Source organism: Aethalodelphis obliquidens, unplaced genomic scaffold, assembly GCF_003676395.1.
Source record: "Aethalodelphis obliquidens isolate GAN/ISIS:26980383/991018 unplaced genomic scaffold, ASM367639v1 scaffold91, whole genome shotgun sequence".
Lineage (NCBI taxonomy): Eukaryota > Metazoa > Chordata > Mammalia > Artiodactyla > Delphinidae > Aethalodelphis > Aethalodelphis obliquidens.
Window position 1 is genome coordinate 1,026,401 of NW_020838035.1, and position 15,593 is coordinate 1,041,993.

Consider the following 15,593-nt stretch of genomic DNA (forward strand, 5'->3'; position numbering starts at 1 on the left):
TGGGGCATTTCTTTGTCCTTTTGCAGAGGTGTCTGCGCTGGGCTATGATGGTGTCCTAACATTTGACACCACGGGTTGGCATCCACTTCTGGTCTAATGATTGGATCAGTAGGTGGTTTTTCCCAGCACCTCGTGTGTTTCCCCATCTGTAAGGACAGGACTCTGTCCTCAGGGGGCTGCCAGTGGACGCTCACGACCATGGACTCCCCCGGGGCATCACGTTCGCGTGGCATGGGTCTGCTGGTGTCGGAAGACAAGCATGGTGCCTTCTTTTCTCCCCTTCCTGCCATGAGTCCAAGGCACCTTTCGGGGGCGCCAGTGTCTCCCAGAAGCACCTTGAAAAGCACTGCTCTGGAGGTAGCCTGATGCAGAGGTCATCAGTTGTCTAACCCAGGGCGTCGTAGGTGCAGATTAACACAGAGATTCCCACCCTTCCTCTGCTCATGGTACCCTTGGTGCCTTGGCCTTTCTTTCACGGCTCCCATGGGGCCAAGAGAAATACCCAGTATTTCTATCGACCAAGTTTCTGGGCCCCAAATGGCATAATAATGCTTGGACAGATTCTGCTGGGTTTCCCTTGAAAATTTAAAACAAGCCCGGCGCCCCTGTGGGTTCCCTGTGGTAGCTGGGGGTGCCTTGGCACAGTGTTTGGGAACCGCAGGATCAGGACACCCTGGTTGGTTTGCAGAAGTTGGCCCGTGGACAGATGTCCCATGTTTTCTGCCCTACATTAGGAACTGCCACCCCCACCCCAGCAGATCTGATTTAGGGCCTTGGATGAATTCAAAGGCTTGTTTTATCTGGTGCCTCTGTGCATCTTTGGGTGTGTTTACCTGAGGCTAGAATTGTTCCTGTCTGAGGACCCAGTTCCTGTCTGAGGACCCAGTACATGGCAGATCTTAGGGGCCGGTCCTGGTATTCGTGCTGGAGGAATTTTCACTTCAAGGTCTGCCAGGTTTAAGACCCGTGTCTTTGTGGTGAGGGATGACCACGTCCAAAGGGTGAACGTTTTGGCCAAGAAATCCCTTTTGAGTTTGCAGTGTGGGGTCTTTTCATGGGAGGAGCCCTGAGTCCAGGCTCTCCTATTGCACTGATACCTGTGGTTTGCCACCAGGTAGATAAAACAGAGCAGAGAAAATGCTAATCTAATAGAGGAAACGTGAGTGCCAGCGTCCAGCCAAACCAGCATTCAGCACTCAGGCTTCCCACCCCTTTCCCCATCCTGTGCAGACATTACTAACCCATTACAGAGCTCCCTTCCCACCCAGCCCAGGGGTCACTCCAGACTCTTCTCTACTTGGTGGTACAGGGTGGAGAAAATGCCAATCTAATAGAGGAAACGTGAGTGCCAGCATCCAGCCAAACCAGCATTCAGCACGCAGGCTGCCCACCCCTTTCCCCATCCTGTGCAGACATTACTAATCCATTGCAGAACTCCCTTCCCACCCAGCCCAGGGGTCACTCCAGATTCCTGTCCACTGTGTGATGCAGGCAGCCTTCACCCGTGGACTGTGCTGGCCAGTGAGTGGGAACTCATTTAAGATGACTGGTCTGGAACAAAACATACCAAACATGCAAAGTGTGAGTGACTCTGGCATCTGGGGGAGGAGGAGCATTAGACTGATGGGGGGTGTTTTCCTGGAATGACCTACAGGGAGGCTGGGCATGTCCAGGCGGAGACCCAGCAAACATTTCAGCGCCCCCCCTTTCCGAGTCTGATGTCTCAGACTATGAGACTCCACACTCACCATCTTCAGATAGTCAGAGGCACGTTTCAGGGGTGGCACAACCTTGCCAGCTGCAACGGGACGGCCCTCAGACCCCGCCCCCTTGCTCTCGGGCTTTTGAAATCCATCCTTTCACATTCAGCTCTACAGCAAAGGAACCTGCACCCCAGACCCCAGGACCCCAGGGACATCAGTGCACCCATGCTTCTCCACAAGTAACGCTCAGTACTGTACCCGTGTGGCTTCCATCACCACCACTCAGGCTAAAAGAACTTGTGAGCCAGGCTGGCCACGGCCCCTGTGTCCTGCTGGCCGGCTCCCGCCACCTCCAGACAGCTTCCCATTTCCATCCAGCCGAGGGTGTGGCAGCGGGATGGTGACTGTGGCATCAGCCCAGCGCTGCCCGGGGAGCTCCTCTTGGCTACACAGACATGAAAGCCCCCTTTCTGAGAAAAATGGGTGAATTCCTGGACCTGGTACTGGTGGTCAGGATCATCTGTATTTTTTCGGTTACGGGGAAACCCATCAGGGGAACCGGAGGGATTTCAGTAATTAACAAACCTAGACACAGGCAGAGGCAGACCCGGCAGGGATCCTAATGTTCAGATGAACTGTGCAGTTAATACATTTCTCATCGAGCTCTGGTGGCAGGGACGCACCATGTCACTCGTCCGTCACTTGCTTGGTTGAAATACTCTGTCTGCGTAGTCAGTGGCATTGCGGGAAAATTAAATTTAGGAGAGTTTGCCGTGACCTTGGATTATCCAACAGCCCTGAGTGGATAGTCCTGTGTCGATGAAAACAGGACAGAAGAGTGAGATGGAAAGCATTAGGAGCAGGGTCTCCAAGAGATATTTGCACACCCACGTTCACCGCAGAGCTACTCACAACAGCCAAGACGTAGCAGCAGCCCAAGCGTCCGTGGGTGGCTGGCTGGCTGGCTGGATAAACAGAATATGCTCCATCCACTCCGTGGACTGTGACAGCCACGAGCGGGAAGGACATCCTGACACAGGCTACGGTGTGGGTGGACCTTGAGGTCGTGATGCTCAGTGATAAAAGAAAGTCACAAAAAGACAAATACTGTGTGCTTCCATTTATCGGAGGTCCCTGGAGTTATCAGATTCATAGAGACTAAGAGTGAGGTGGTGGGGGCCAGGGGCTGGGGGAGGCGGATGGGGAGAGAGTGTTTAATGGGGACAGTCTCAGTTTGGGACAGTGAGACCTGGGGGTGGGTGCACAACAGTATGAACGTTCCCCTGGGGGGATGTGATTGGCCTGTTTGCCTGGTAGCACGAAGCACCTGTGCCTGGTGTCTGGCATCAGGAGGGCTAGTTGGCTTGGGGACCTTAACTTCAGGGGCAGCGCGGGGAGAACTTGCGGTTTGGGGCCACAGAGACCTCCCGATTTGAGCACCTCTCAAGGAAGCACGTCACAGGGGCCGTCACTTTGTGTCTCGCACCCCAGTCTTCCCTCTGTGTCCGGCTCGGATGGGCAGGGTGTGAGGCAGGCACACGGTGGTGTGAACTGGGGGGGGCGGGTGCTACTTCAGGGATGGATGGAACAGGAGACACACCGGACTTGGTGAGCCGTGGCTGCTAGAGGAGGCGGAAGGTGTGTGTCCTTTATTGTTGAGGGATGGGTCCCGCACGCACCGTCTGAGGTGCAAAGGTGCATCGCCTGCTGCAGGAGCCGGGAGTCGGGCGTGGCGGCTACCAGCGCCCAATGCAGAGCAGGGATCTTTTAACAGCGTGGATTCTCAGAGTGGACGGCATCTGTAGACACCGGTCATTTGGTGAGGCTGTGGCTCGTGGGTTGGCCCGTGGAGGTGGGCATATTACCTTGTGTGTTCTTCATGGGCTGGCGTTCCGATGCGAGGGTCACATCTGGTGAGGGAGCTGCCGGAGCACGTACACAGATGAACGGCGCAGCGTCCAAACCTGGTTCTGGTGGGGACTTGTTGCCACGGCGACAGAGGATTTCCCCTTCTCCTAAACATGCGGGAAGAGTTTATTGTACTCACTCGGAAAGCTCAGAGCTTGGGAGATGGGATGCCTGACAACATTTATGGTGACAGAGAGAATGCGGGAAAGATCACAGGTTGGGAAGCGTGCAGGGGCGGTTTCGGCTTTAAATTGGTTGGATTTAAGATGTTTAAGAACATCCAGACAGAGAGTTCTGCTGCGCAGCCCCTGGGAAGATTGGATTTTTTTTTTCTAACATCTTTATTGGAGTATAATTGCTTTACAGTGGTGTGTTAGTTTCTGCTTTATAACAAAGTGAATCAGCTATACATATACATATATCCCCATATCTCTTCCCTCTTGCGTCTCCCTCCCTCGGAAGATTGGACTTAAACGCAGTTGGTACATTGAGGATTGCATAAGAACCTCAAATGAGAGTCTCCCAACAGCAGCACATAGATCGAGACACATGTTCACAGAAACATGCAATCCGTCAGATGAAAACTAAAATTAATGGGAGGGTAAAGGAAGAGGGAGCAACAAGAGAAACAGAAGTAGTGAGAATATCAGAAGGCCGTTCAGGACGCAGAGCTTCATGGAAGTAAAAAGAGCAAAGAGTTTTAGGAGATGGACGGGGGTCAGGATCATCAAATGCTGGGGGTGGTGACACATGGACAGAACTAAAGGTGCAACCCCGGCTCCATCATCAGAAGGTGACTTTTTTTTTTAGCATCCTCTCCTGTGCTTATGGGCCATTTGTGTATCTTATTTGGAGAAATGTCTATTCAAGTTCTTTGCCCATTTTTTTTTATTGAAGCAGAATTGATTTACAATATTGTGCCAATCTCTGCTGTACAGCAAAGTGGCCCAGTTATACATATACAGACATTCTTTTTTATATTCGTTTCCATTATGGTTTATCACAGGATATTGACTAGAGTTCCCTGGGCTCTACAGTAGGACCTTGTATATCCATCCTATATATAATAGTTTGTATCTGCTCACCCCAAACTCCCACTCCATCCCTCCCCCACCGCCCTCCCCCTTGGCAACCGCCAGTCTGTTCTCTGTGTCTGTGAGTCTGTTTCTGTTTTGTAAATAACTTCATTTGTGTCATATTTTAGATTCCACATATAAGTAGTATCCTATGATATTTGTCTTTGTCTGACTTACTTCACTTAGTATGATCATCTCTAGGTCTATCCATGTTGCTGCAAATAACATTATTTCATTCTTTTTTTATGGCTGAGTAGTATTCCATTGTATATACGTACCACATCTTCCTTATGCATTTCTCCATCAATGGACATTTAGGTGGCTTCCATGTCTTGGCTACTGTAAATACTGCTGCTGTGAATATTGGGGGGCATGGATCTTTTTGAATTAGAGTTTTCTCTGGGTATATGCCCAGGAGTGCGATTGCTGGATCATATGGTAGCTCTATTTTTAGATTTTTGAGGAACCTCCGTACTGTTCTCTCAAAAATGCTGTGATAGGGCTTCCCTGGTGGCACAGTGGTTGAGAGTCCGCCTGCCGATGCAGGGGACACGGGTTCGTGCCCCGGTCCGGGAAGATCCCACATGCCGCGGAGCGGCTGCGCCCGTGAGCCATGGCCGCTGAGCCTGCGCGTTCGGAGCCTGTGCTCCACAGCGGGAGAGGCCGCAACAGTGAGAGGCCCACGTACCACAAAAAACAAAACAAAACAAAACAAAAATGCTGTGATAAAGAGGATGGAAAGAGGGGGGAAAGTCAAAAAGGAACAGCTGGGGATGGCATTAAAAGTGGTACCCACCTTTCTTAAGCTGTTATGAGTTCCAGGTGTGAATCTAAGGCACATCCTAGCTACGAACACTTTTGTTACTCCTTTCTTCCTTGCCTTGTGGAAGCCACCGTGGTGATTCCCACTTGGAGATGAAGGGACCGAAGCAAGAGAGGTGACGGTACCCAACCCCAGGTCGCACAGCTGGTAGGCAGCTGAGCTGGGATATGCACAGGTTCTTTTCTTTTTTAAAAAATATCTTTATTGGAGTATGATTGCTTTACAATGGTGTGTTAGTTTCTACTGTATAACAAAGTGAATCAGCTATACATATACATATATCCCCATATCTCTTCCCTCTTGCATCTCCCTCCCACCCTCCCTATCCCACCCCTCTAGGTGGTCACAGAGCACCGACCTGATCTCCCTGTGCTATGAGGCTGCTTCCCACTAGCTACCTATTTTACATTTGGTAGTGTATGTATGTCCATGCCACTCTCCCACTTCGTCCCAGCTTACCCTACCCCTCCCCGTGTCCTCAAGTCCATTCTCTACGTCTGCGTCTTTATTCCTGCCCTGCCCCTAGGTTCTTCAGAACCATATTTTTTAGATTCCATATATGATGCACAGGTTCTTAATTGATGGATTGAATTGGAAAACCAAGAAATTAAATGTGATGCTCTAACACCATTCCCTCCAGAGCTTGCCTCTGGAAACGAGGTGAATGGGTGCTCGCCCAGTTCCCTGTGCTGGTGGCAGGATGGGGTGGTACTGGGTGGGCACTGTGGTCAGGGAAAGCTCTGGGACGAGGGGCAGCAGAGAGAGGTGGGCACAACACCAATAGCTGGTTGCTCTTGGGGAGCAGAGAGAAGAGAAATGGGCTTTGTGGGGAACAGGTTCACTCCAGTCCGGGGTGTGTAATGATGAAATGATGAAAACAGACGGGGCATGTTTTTTTTTAATTTTTATTTTATACTGAAGTAGAGTTGACTTACAATTTTGTGTTAGTTTCAGGTGTACTGCAAAGTGATCCAGCCATATATATATATATATATATATATACATACATACATACACACACACACTCTTTTTCAGATTCTTTTCCCATATAGGTTATTACAGAATATTGAGTAGAGTTCCCTGTGCTATACGGTAGGTCCTTGTTTATGTATTTTATATATAGTCGTGTGTATATGTTAATCCCAATCTCCTATTTATCCCTCCCTTTCCCCTTTGGTAGCCCTAAGTTTGTTTTCTATGTCTGTGAGTCTGTTTCTGTTTCGTAAATAACTTCATTTGTATCATTTTTTTAGGTGCCACGTGGTGATATCATATGATATTTGTCTGACTTACTTCACTTAGTATGATCATCTCTAGGTCCATCCTTGTTGCTGCAAATGGCATTATTTCATTCTTTTTTATGGCCGAGTAATATTCATTGTATATATGTGCCACATCTTCTTTATCCATTCATCTGTTGATGGACACGTAGGTTGCTTCCATGTCCAGGCTATTGTAAATAGAGCTGCAATGAACATTGTGGTACATGACTCTTTTTGAATTACGGTTTTCTCAGGGTATATGCCCAGTAGTGGGATTGCTGGGTCGTATGGTAGTTCTATTTGTAGTTTTTTAAGGAACCTCCATACTGTTCTCCATAGTGGCTATACCAATTCACATTCTCACCAACAGTGCAGGAGGTTCCCTTTTCTCCACACCCTCTCCAGCATTTGTTGTTTGTAGACTTTTTGGTGATACGCATTCTGAGAGCGTAGGAGGGTTCCAGGTGGGCCATGGATGAAGTTTGTGGGGAAACTTGTGTGCGGGCAAAGGATGAAGGGTTGGGGTTCGGGAAATCCCTCTCAGGGGCGCAGTGGAGAATGCCACATCTGTGCTGCTACCTGCTCCGGCCAGACGTCCCCAAACCCGCTGGTCAGCCAGTCATTCGCCTACATGTTACGCGCACTCTGAACACTTGTCACGATGTTTCTTGTCTCTGCGCTGCATGCATTCAGGTAGCAGTCTCCCTCCAGGGGGTCTCCCTGCTCCTATGCATGTGCTCAGTATCAGTCAGGGTGGAAGACGCTTGCCGCAGTAAGAAGTAGCACCAGTGTCGGCCTGGTCTAAAGCAACGGCTTATTATTATTATTATGTTTTGTCGGCCGCACTGCGTGGCATGTGGGATCTTAGTTCCCTGACCCAGGATCGAACCCATACCCCCTGCAGTGGAAGCACGGAGTCCTAACCACTGGACCGCCAGGGAAGTCCCAAATGGGGGTTTATTTCCTGTTCACACTGCACGTCCACTGATGGGGTGTCAGCTGGGGGCTCTGCTCCATGTCATCGCGACCGTCCAACACACAGGCTGGCGAGGCAGCTGTGAGTCTGAATGAGAGGAAGGAAAAACGAGTGTCCAGGAGGGTCTTGCTTAGCTCAAACGGGAAACACGTGAAGTCCACTCACAACTTGCTCTTCAAAACTCGTGCTACGACTCCATCCAACCAGGAATGGGTGGGGCTGGACCATCCTCCCTTTTGTCGTGACGAAGGGAAATGGCCCTGCCTTCTCCCAGCATCTTTACACCCATGAAACGTGTGAAAGTGAGATGTGTGTCTGCCATCCAGGAACTATTTATAATAGGGGCAATCATTGCTGTAGTTGTTCTCCTTTTCTAGAGCATGGTTAGTGATGGTAACCTTCAATCATCTGAATTTACAGTAAGCAAAAGGCGGTAGATATTCGAGAACTCTTGGAAGTGTGGGTGCTTTGTTTGTGGAATGTTGACAGCTGGCTGCATTATATGGTTGGCGTTAAAGCTCTCTGTATAATCGTCAGGCTTGTTTGTTGTACTTGGTCAGCTTTCATTGTTCTGTATTCTGTAAAGATAAGTTACTCAACAATAAATATACAGAGAATTTTTTTTAAAAAGGAAGGTTTGTGGGAATTCCCTGGTGGTCCAGTGGTTAGGACTCTGCGTTTTCATCGCCGAGGGGCCGGGTTCACTCCCTGGTTGGGGAACTAAGATTCCTCAAGCAATGCATCATGGCCAAAAAGAAAAAAAAAAAAAGAAAAGAAAATAGTAGAAAACCTTTAAAAAAAAAAAAAAGTAATGTTTATGGTGAAAATCATTGCCGTTAAAATACATGATTAGGTTTTGGTGATCCTGAAAGATTTCTCTAGCTGGATTGAAATAGTATATTTTAGACCAAACCTGGGGGCAAGTCAACAGCCTTATAACACCCTCCATGGCACAAAATACAATCTAAATACTGTTGTCTTCTTAGCTTCCATATTAGTGAAATTTATTTTTTTTGATGCCATTGATAGTCTTTATTTTTTACTTTTTATTTTATATTGGAGTATAGTTGATTTACAGTGTTGTGTTAGTTTCAGGTGTACATCACAGTGATTCAGTTTTATAAATATATATCTATATATATATCGATCTATAACTCATATTTAAATGACTTTCTGTTAACATCTGTTGAGTTCTCAGATTTTTCATCTTCTGTCCTCCCAGATAGTAACTTAGAGATACACACACACAGACACACAAACACACACACATGTATGTCTTTCTCTCTCTTTCCTTCCCCTCCCTCCCTCTCCCCCTCCCCCACCTTCATCATCAGCATCTATTCTTCTGCCTCCTTCACAGATACTTTGATGTTGACCCTTTAATAAGCCCCCAAAACTATGTTTGAAAACTGAGACTCTTAGGGTCTTATGCAGAGCCCTTAAGATAACAGCAAACCTCCACTATCCACCCCTGCAATGAAACTGCTCCTTGTTGAGTTGATGTGCTAATGCCTCCTTATTAAATGCACTGGCTAGGAAAAACAAAACAAAACAAAACTCTCAAAATAGCCTCGCCCCGGGGCAGGGGGATGGGTAGCAGCCTCAGATCTGTGCTATTTTGGGACATCTTGCAGGGGCAACCGGTCTTTCCACATATTTTTAATCAGGCGCATTTGCAAAGGAGAAACAGGGTCCCTGGGGCACCTAGATTTGTGGGTTTATGGGTTGTGTTCACGTGTGCAGGGCGGAAGCAGAAGTGGGTGACGGGCTTCAGGGGGAGCGGGGTCTGGAGCGCGGTAGCAGGGGGGTCTTGTATGTGGCCATCATTCCCTCAAGTGCGTTTCTCTACCTCATGATCTTTGAGCATCTGGCCTCGCTGAATGCTCTGATTCTCTCAAGAGTTCTTGCTGTGGACTGCATGTGTGTATCCCCCCAAATTCAGATGTTGAAGCCCTAACTCCCCAAGGCGATGGTGTTAGGAGGTGGGGTCTTTGGGAGGTGATGAGGTCATGAGGGTGGATCCCCCATGATGGGATTAGTGTCCCTAGACTAGAGACCCCAGAGAGCTCCCTAACCCCTTACTCCATGTGAGGACACAGCGAGAAGACGTCCATCTAGGAACCAGGAAGCAGCCTCACGAAACGCTCAATCAGCCCTCGCTGGGATCTCCAGCCTCCAGAACTGTGGGAAATACATGTGTTGTTGATAAGCCCCTAGTTTACAGTATTTTGTTACAGCAGCTCACGCAGACTAAGACAGTCCAGCATTTGCAAGGGAGAGAATCCATCCTGCTCTGCGTGCCACATGGGGAGATGCCAGGGGCCACTGGTGAGATGTGGATTGCCGTCCTTCAGCTCAGGTGCCCACCTGCAGTGGGAGATGCAGACAAATGAATGAGATGCGGCCACCCATCCCAGGAGGACTGTGGGTACCGTGGGGATCGGGGCACAGCTAGGACACACGCCCTTTTGTTTTCCTGGAGACATGTTTGTTTTTCCCTCTGTACTGATGGGTAGTTTGGATAATTTTAGGACGAGGAGATTGGACAGTCTTCAGTCCATCCTCTCAACTCTGGGGATGTAGGAAGAACTGTAGAAAGAGCAATCAGTCATGCTTCCAAAGTTTTGAACCTCAGGTGCTGGGGAAAGTTGGGTCACTCTGAGCTGAGTGACCTTGGGAAAGTCACTTAACCTCTCTGTGCCTCAGTTTCCCCATAGAAAGTGGGAGTGTTCACCACACCTACCATGTAACGTTGTCAAGAGGATGAAATGAGTAAATCCTTGTGAGATACTTGGTAGATCTCATTCAGTGCTAACTATTTATTACTATGATTTGCAGTAGAACTGCCACATGATCCAGCAGTTCCACTCGTGGGTATCTATTCAAAGAAAGTGAAAACCCTAATCTGAAAAGATACACGCACCCCAACGTTCATAGCAGCGCTATTTACAATAGCCAAGATATGGAAGCAACCTAAGTGTCCATCAGGAGAGGAAAGGATAAAGAAGATGTGGCACATGTATGCAATCGAATACTCCTCAGCCATAAAAAGAAGGAAATAATGCCATTTGCAGCAACATGGATGGACCTAGAGATTATCATACTAAGTGAAGTAAGCCAGACAGAGAAAGACAAATACCATATGGTATCACTTATATGTGGAATCTAAAAAAATGATACACATGAACTTCTTTGCAGAGCAGAAATAGAGACGCATACGCAGAGAACGGACGTATGGATACCAAGGGTGGGGGGTGGGATGAACTGGGCGACTGGGATTGACATATATACACTACTATGCATAAAATAGCTAACTAATGAGAACCTACTGTAGAGCACAGGGAACTCTATTCACTGCTCTATGGTGACCTAAATGGGAAGGAAATCCAAAAAAGAGGGGATATATGTATACATGTAGCTGGTTCACTTTGCTGTACGGTAGAAACTAACACAACATTGTAAAGCAACTATACTCCAATAAAAATTAGTTTAAAAAAAGGAATCTAAAAAATAAAACAGACTAGTGAATATAACAAAAAAGAAGCAGACCCACAGATACAGAGAACAAACTAGTCGTTGGCAGTGGGGAGAGGGAAGGGGGAGGGGCAAGCTAGGGGGAGGGGAGTAAGGTACAAACTACTAGGTATAAAATAAATAAGCTACAAAGATGTATTGCACAGCACAGGGGTAATAACTTTAAACAGAGTATAATCTATAAAAAGATTGAATCACTGTGTTGTACGCCTGAAAGTAACAGAGTGTAAATCAACTATGCGTCAATAAAAAATAATAAATAAATGTGTGATTATAGTTTGTGGCGAGTATGATTCCTTGTTGATCCTTCAGCCAGAACAGAAGCCACGTGGATGCAGGCGGTGTGCCTTTCTGGAAAAGACACGCCACCTACTAAGTGCTTGATTGAAATGTGTGTTTTGTTTGGACGAACACCTGTTCTCCGAGAAGGGACAGTGGAGAGGTCTCGGGGGTGCTGGGGTGAAGGTGCGGACGGCTTGAGAGGCCCCTGTGGGGTCTGTAAAGGGGTCCCTGGGGACTGAAGAAAGATTAGCGTAGAGCAGTAAGGACATCGGTGACAGGCTGATTCTTCCACACTCTCGTTCTGCTCTGAAATTTAGGTTTAGAAACTTGAAGTGACTGTCAGCCTCTAAAATGTCTACGAGGGGGTGGCTCTTTTTTTTTTTTTTTTTTCCCTTGCATTCTCTGGGATAGATGGGAAGGGCCCTCATTTCATCTCCTTTTAGTAAAAATTACTGTGGGGCTGGCACAGGTAGGGTCCAGCCAATCACCTACCCATCTTTCTCTTTGCCCCTGGACCCCTGGTAGTTGTAGTGGGGAGGCTGGCCGCCTCCCCAGCCCCTGGGAAGTGGTGGACTTTGTTTTGTCCTGTGATAATGGTGATTGCATTTGCTGCTAGTACTTGGTTGAGGAATGGACCTGTGTCCCGTCCTGGGGAGGGAGATGAGGGGGTGGGAATTCTGACGACTCGGCAGGGAGAACTGCTCAGGGGCCATTGACGTGGCTTGGTTTTCACAGCAGTGGGTTGCTGTTTGTATAAACTGATTCTCTGGTTACCTCCTGTTATGGACTGAATTGTGTGTCCCCCAAACGTATATGTTGACGCCCTGACCCCCAGGACCTCTGGATGTGACTGTATTTGGAGATGGGGTCTTTAAAGAGGGGACGAAGGTACAATGAGGTCACTAGGGTGGGTCCTGATCCCATAGCACTGGTGTCCTTGTGAGAGGAGGAGATCAGGACACAGACATAGAGGGATGACCCCGTGAGGACACAGGGAAGAGACGGCCATCTACACGCCCAGGGGAGAGGCCTCAGGAGGGACCAGCCCTGCCCACACCTGGATCTCAGACTCCAGCCTCCAGGACTAGAGACAGTAAGTGTCTGTGGTTTAAGCCACCCCGTGTGTGGTGCTCTGTTGTGGCCCTGCCCCACCTCTGCCCAGGGAGCCCTTGCCATGGGCCATCCTCTCTCTCCTCCCGTTCGGGTTCCATTCTTTCTGGGACCGTCACACACCCCAGCCACGTGCTTTGAGCTTTTTATAAAGTCCCCACTCCCTAATAAAACTGGGAGTGACATGTACACACTGCCATATTTAAAATGGATAGCCAACAAGGACCTACTGTAGAGCACAGGGAACTCTGCTCAGTATTATACAACAACCTAAACGGGAAAAGAACTTGAAAATGAAGAGATACGTGTATCTGCATAACTGAATCGCTTTGCTGTACACCTGAAACTAACACAACATCGTACATCCGCTCTGTTCCAATATAAAATAAAAACTTGCAAAGAAGTCTCCACTCCCTGACTCAGCAGGCCCTGAGGCTGCTCCGGCATCATCCTCTCTGCCTGTAACGTATTTCAACCCTGGATGAAGCTATCCGTAACAGGACGCAAGGCACTGGCCCTGGCGCTGGGGGATCTGATGATTAGATGCTAAGCTGCCTTCACATCCAGCAGACGCATGTTTATTCACCGGGACAGGCTGGCTGTATCTGGAGATTACAGTGGTGTTGCCGTTGACTGGTTAGGGAAGGGAGGTGGGAGGTGCCTGTGGCTGGGTACTGCCTAACGCCAGGGGTAAATCTAATGAGAGATTTCTCATTAGAGAAATTTCTTTTTTCTTCTTCTTCTTTTTTTTTCTTCTTCTTTTTTTTTTTTGCGGTATGCGGGCCTCTCACTGTTGTGGCCTCTCCCGTTGCGGAGCACAGGCTCCGGACGCGCAGGCTCAGCGGCCATGGCTCACGGGCCCAGCCGCTCCGCGGCACGTGGGATCTTCCCGGACCGGGGCACGAACCCGTGTCCCCTGCATCAGCAGGCGGACTCCCAACCACTGCGCCACCTGGGAAGCCCCGAGAGTCACCATTTCTCGATCTTCTGAGCAAATCTCGGAAGAAATGGTCCAGGTTCACGCTACGTGGACGTGTGATTGTTCTTCCCACAGTGGATCCAGGTCCTTCCCAGGGATTCCGGCCCTTGCTTTCATCTCAGCGTTTCCAGTGTCCCTCCGGGAGCTGGCCACTCACGATCCACAGATTGCCTAGGGTTTAGGTATATAAATGCCTTTTGTTCTGTCTTCTGCAACTACCCAGTTTTACAGACAAAGCTGCTTCCGCTTTGCATTTACCCGTTTCGGGTTCTGAGTCTTAGGTTTCCTTGCATGGAAGACGCAAGAATGATCCTGGGCTGGCGTTCTTTAGTTCTGCTATCTTAGGAGTATGTGCTCAACCACTGCTGTGAACTGGCCGAGTGTGACCCTGGCCTGTCACTCCGGGGCAGTGACTCTCAACTCTGGCTGAATCTCAACACACAGACCCCTGGGAGCTTTAAAAATGACTGATGCCAGGGCTCAGCCCCAGACACGCAGATTTATTTGATCTGAGGTGGGAGCTGGGCAGAGGAATCCTAAACTCTCCCCAGGGGGTGGTGAAGTGCAAAGAGGAACCCCGGAGCCAGGTGGGCATTCCTCACCTCACAGTCTCTCCTGGTAGCTTGGGGGCTGCCCCCAGGAGCCCCCAGGAATACGAGGCTTTGTTGCCCGAGCCCTGATCACCCTGGCTTCGACAGTGGGGCCCCAAGACGCGTCTGTCTCAGGGGACCCCCACCGACAGAGACTCAGCAAGGAGAGGGGGCAAGGAGGGCAAGAAGGTGATTTCTGTTTTTTCCCTTTTCTAAAATTAAAGTATATTTGATTTGCAATGTTGTGATAGTTTCAGGTGTACAGCAAAGTGATTCAGTTATATATATTTTTTTCAGATTTTTTTCCCGTATAGGTTATTATCAAATAGTGAACAGACTTCCCTATGCTATACAGTAGGGCCTCGCTGTTTATATATTTTATATATAGTCGTGTGTATATGTTAATCCCAAACTCCTAATTTATTCCTCCCCCCTTGTCCCGTTTGTTAACCATGTCTGTTTTCTATGTCTGTGAGTCTGTTTCTGTTTGGAAATAAGTTCATTTGTGTCGTATTTTAGATTCCACATATAAGCGACATCGTATGGTATCTGTCTTTCTCTGTCTGACTGAGTTCACTCAGTATGATCATCTCTAGGTCCATCCACGGTGCTGCAAATGGCATTATTTCATTCTTTTGTGTGTCTGAACAGCAGGATGATTTCTTTTTTTTTTTTTTTGCAGTACACAGGCCTTTCACTGTTGTGGCCTCTCCCGTTGCGGAGCACAGGCTCAGCGGCCATGGCTCACGGACCCAGCCGCTCCACGGCATGTGGGATCTTCCCGGACCGGGGCACGAACCCACGTCCCATGCGTCGGCAGGCGGACTCTCGACCACTGTGCCACCAGAGAAGCCCACAGGATGATTTCTTAAGGTCAGTCCAGCGACAGCATTCCACAGTCTACTGTTCTGTAATATACGTATATCAGAATACTGTATATCATATGGTATATATTGTATAATACATGTTATATACGGTGTAGACAGTAGAGCTATTGTCTTACCTTGCTTATAGATGTGCATGTGTTGTATTATATATTATCTAAAACATGTGGCATATATAGCATTATATATGCCACATGTTATATATAATGTACGATAGGATATGTGCTTGCAAATATCATAGTGCAATTTGTATGAAACATAGGATTTTCCCCACCTTGTAATATAGATACAATATAGTCTATGCTATATTATTAAATTGTATACAATAGCTATAATATTGTTATAATCATGTATGTAATATTATACCTAATAAATTATATTAGGTAAGTAACGTATGGTATATATTGTATTATAGAACAATATATAACAGTGCGATTTGGTCATATAGGCTTTCCCACTTTCCATA

General features: G+C 48.1%; 1 long non-coding RNA gene across 2 annotated transcripts in view; it reads left to right on the plus strand.

Moving 5' to 3' along the window:
• The window catches only part of LOC113614142 (uncharacterized), a 58,785-nt gene extending 48,047 nt beyond the window's left edge, over positions 1–10,738 (plus strand). Inside the window, exons 2-3 of one of the 2 annotated variants that reach the window (XR_003430468.1) lie at positions 9,989–10,172; positions 10,587–10,738. This is a non-coding gene — a long non-coding RNA (uncharacterized LOC113614142). Of the gene's footprint in view, positions 1–9,985; positions 10,173–10,586 lie in introns of both variants that reach the window. The other variant, XR_003430467.1, reaches the window with a different exon arrangement.
• The last annotated feature ends 4,855 nt before the right edge of the window (positions 10,739–15,593 follow it).